Source organism: Macrobrachium nipponense, chromosome 6, assembly GCF_015104395.2.
Source record: "Macrobrachium nipponense isolate FS-2020 chromosome 6, ASM1510439v2, whole genome shotgun sequence".
NCBI classification, from domain to species: Eukaryota; Metazoa; Arthropoda; class Malacostraca; order Decapoda; family Palaemonidae; genus Macrobrachium; species Macrobrachium nipponense.
Window position 1 is genome coordinate 8,730,444 of NC_061108.1, and position 4,717 is coordinate 8,735,160.

The window sequence follows — 4,717 nt, forward strand, 5'->3', positions numbered from 1 at the left end:
TGAGTATTCCAATAAGAAAAAAAAAAATGAACAAGTATTTGAAACTTTCAACCAGAGAAAAATAATTTCACTTTATTTCAGAGAAGTGTCCATGTAATCCCATTAGCGGAATTCCAGCCAAAACTCCCAAAAACGAAACCTATCACATATGACAGAAATCAAGGTTTTTGGTGGCTGTGTTCAAAGCGAGACTCGATATTTCAGTTTACCCTCTGTATAAGGTTTCCTGTGAAAACCCACACCAGAAAAACGAATTTAAAAGCAATTCGATGAGTTTTGTTATATTTGACAACCGCGAGAATTGGACGTTTTACATGTTGATTTAAATTGTTAAACGTGGAATATAACTGTTGCTCTCAAAGTTTTATGCGAAAATGTCTTTATAGTATATCATCCTTTATAATAAACATTACACAAGCTTAGATGTGCAGACATATTGCGCATGTGCACGAAAAATGGACATGATATATTTTTGTCAACCACCCCCGTCAGATTTGTCTACATTTTCAACACCCCCCCCCCCCATCCTCATCCTCGTACAATGTTCAGAAGTTGAAATAGTAAGTGTTTTTTTCTTAATTTTCATTCTTTAATATATAGGGCTTTCTTTACAGGTGGCATATCAGCTGTCGACAAACGTCAATGTACTCATTTATTCTCTCAATGCGATATTCATTTGAATATTTTTGTTTATGAATTTGAAAAAAAGGTGAGTAAAGAAAAGATGAAAAATGTTTGATCTTGTATGCCAGAACAGCAACATTCGTTCAAAAAAAAAATAAAGAATCGCGTCTGTTTCATCTCCCAGTAAAAGCAGTCACTCGATCCCTTTGTTAGCTGTTATCGGTTGTTTGGTATTTTCATTTCTTCCGCAATTTCACTCTCCTCGAGTATCAAGCCTCGGCCTTTTGTGTTCCCCGTGACTTTCCCTTCCACCCGGCCTATTCTTGCGTTGTTCTCCCTTCCAGATTTAATCTTCTGTGAATCCTTTCAAGTCTGTCACCTTTTCTCCAGCGTCTGTCCGTTTCCACGTATCCAATAGCCTGGAATCCACTTCCATTTCTAACTGCCGCCACCCTGACTGGAATTCCTGGAACGGCTTCCTTCTATATGAGACATAATTTCCTTCCAGACAGGTGTGGACATGGTTTGGAATATTTCATTCATTTCCAAGTGTCACTTATCCACATTTTTCCAGTCTGACTTGTTACTTCTGTATGGAGGTGAACTTATGGAAGAATTATATATTTATAGATTTATACACACATATGTGATCTATGTATATATATGGTATATATATACGTATATATATACATATATATATATATATATATATATAGATATATATATATATATATATATATATATATTGATATATATATATATATATATATATATATATATATATGATATATATATATATATATATGGAGGAGTTATGGAGTTCCATTTGACAACGTCGTGTGAGAGAGAGAGAGAGAGAGAGGAGAGAGAGAGAGAGAGAGAGAGAGAGAGAGAGAGTAATTGCTGTATGGGTCGTTAACGACTTGGTTGGCTGTTGGTGAGTTCTGGGTTGTCTGCTGGTGCTGTTGATTGTTAGAGTTCTGTGTTTTTAGTTAGTTTTTTTAGTTTGTCTTTGGTGAGAGCTGGTGTCAGTTCTGGGTTGTCCTGCTGGTGCCGTTGATTGTTAGAGTTCTGTGTTTTAGTTAGTTTTTGAGTTTGTCTTTGGTGAGAGCTGGTGACAGACAGTAGTGTTGGAGGAGTCTATTGAAGGCATTGGAAATTGGTTGAGTTTTGTGTTTTTTTGTTGTTGTTGTTTAGTTGTTACTAAGTTTTGATGTTGTTTGCTTAGAGTTGTTGTGCCTGTGTTGTTGTGATTTCTTGGTGTTGTTAGTGGGTGTGTGTGTGTTGCCTTTTTTGTGTTGTTGTTTTGTGTTAGTGATTGTTTGTGCAGTGGTCTTTGTTGTGGTTGCATTCCTTGGTTTGTTGTGCTGTTAAGTTGTGGTTGTGTTCCTTGTTTGTTGTTGTGTTGTTGAGTTGTGTTGTTGTTGAGTTGTTGGGTTGTAGTCCTTGGGTGTTGTGTTGTTGTTGGGTTGTGGGTTGTGGTTCTTGGCTGTGGTCATGTTGTTATTAGTGTTCCCGTGACCTCGACCAGCAGACAGCACAGGATAGCTTGGAGTATCTGGAGGTTGGTAAGTACATGTGTTTTGTGTTTTTTTGTTTTGTTTGTTTTTTGTCAATTGTCCTGCTTGTATTCTGTAGTGTTAAGAGGAAAGTGTGAAAGAGGGTGGGTTTGGCAGCTGGAGTGATTAGGTTTATGTTTGAGGGGGGTTGGGGGGGGGGGGAGGGGTGAAAAAAAAAGGGGGGGGGGGGAAAACAAAGTTGGTGGGGGAGGGGGGGATTTAGAGAGCCCAGCTTGGTTTTTTTTTTTAGCTTGTGATCCCGCCACAATATATATATATATATATATATATATATATATATATATATATATATATATATATATCATATATATATATAATTATATCTTGAAAAGGGTACGTCTTAAACACCGATAATAGATAAAACAAGTTTTGGCTGATAAAACTATCCATTTCCATTTAAATATAGCCCCTCATTGCAGATATCCCATATTTCATTGTATCTGGATCACAAAAATTATGGACGGTCTTATCTTCCCTAGAATCTTTGGTTGTCCATAATCCTTTTTCAGTGTTTATGTGCAATATTTCGCGCGTTTATTATTAAAGAAAGCCAGACCTATATCTTGAGAGAAGTCACACATAAACTGATTACACTGCAATACATTTCAGGAACGAATTAAAGTTAGGGAAAGATGAATTCCTGTTTTTCCCTTGCTCTTTTACAAACTCATTACACGTAACTGTGAAATACTTCCTGGAGGTCAGGAGTCTCATAAAAATTTTGCCAATGTCTTAGCTTGGGCTACAGTACGTTTAAGATTTGTATAGGAAACAGCCTTTGAAATGAGTAGAATTTAGATATATTTTTGTACCGAAAATAAAAATTGATGAAAGTGTTCTAACTAACTGGGGACTTCCACAGGACATTTCATTCCATTTTCTTGGAATGCAGACAATTTTGAACTTCATATATATATTCTATATATATATATATATATATACTATATATATATATATATATATATATATATATATACATATATATATATACATATATATATAATATATATATAATAATATATAATATAATATTTTACATATATATATATATATATATAATATATATTGTATATAAACATACATATATATATAATATATATAGATATCTATATATATATATATATATATTATATGTATATATATATGCTATATATATACAATATATATGTATGTATGAACATATATATATATATATATATATATATATATATATATATATATATATATATTGTTCGTTACACTAGCTATATATATATATATAATATATATATATATATATATATATTTAATATATATATATTATATATAGCTAGAGTAAGGAGCAAAATATATGAGGTTCCAGAAAATAGTCATGAAAAAAAATTAAATGACGGAGCATAAAAAATCTCGTAATGAAACATTACATTAATGAAAAATACATTTCTCAGAGCTGCAAAAACAATTAACGAAATGACGATAAAAATGTCAGTATTTTTCAGCACACTTCTCGAGCGAGGCAGCACAAAACTCAACGGTTTAATTACTGAATATTTAAAGAATAGAGGTGGAAATATTATAAAAAAACGTATAATGTAATTTGTTTTATTCTTACAAATCTGCCACCATATATTTTTCATTTCATTTGTTTTCTTCAAGTAACTATCGGATACAATTATATAATATATTATATATATATATATATATATATATATATATATATATAGATATATATATATATACATATATATATATAGTATTATATATATATATGTATGTATGTATGCGTATATATATATATATATTCTATTTCAAATACACTATAGGATACAATTATATTCTATATGTATAAATTATGCATATAGATACACACACACACACACACACACACACACACACATATATATATATATATATATATTAATATATATTATATATTTATAGATATATATATATATATATATATACTATATTATGTTATGTATTATATATATATATGTAGTAATATATATATATATATATATATATATAGATATATATATATATATATATATATATATATATGTGTGTGTATGTATATTATATATATATATATATATATATATATATATATATATAATATACATATCTAGGAAAACGAATTTAGTCTAGACTTTTGTTTTATATTGTAATTAAAAGATACTTTTCTGATCGCATAAGAAAAAATCTTACATTTTTAGTGATGCGAGTTTTCCAGTCACAAAAACAATAAAGCCGATTATTTTACAAATAGTGGAATAATATCAGCTAAGAGATTCATATGAAGGTGTGTAGGTAGATTATGAAGGATGAATAAGTGCTTTCCTTGAAGTATTTTATGTGCAGTCTATTAACTTTATCTTGAATTTGATATTATACATGAAATAGACTTCCCATATATTTTAAGTATTTTACATTTCCATTAGCTAAATTTTCTTGTGCTGCCTTTACCACCTTGCATTCAAATTCCAGATTGTTTTGCCCCTGTAATTTTTATCTGAATGATTCTTCAGTGGCTT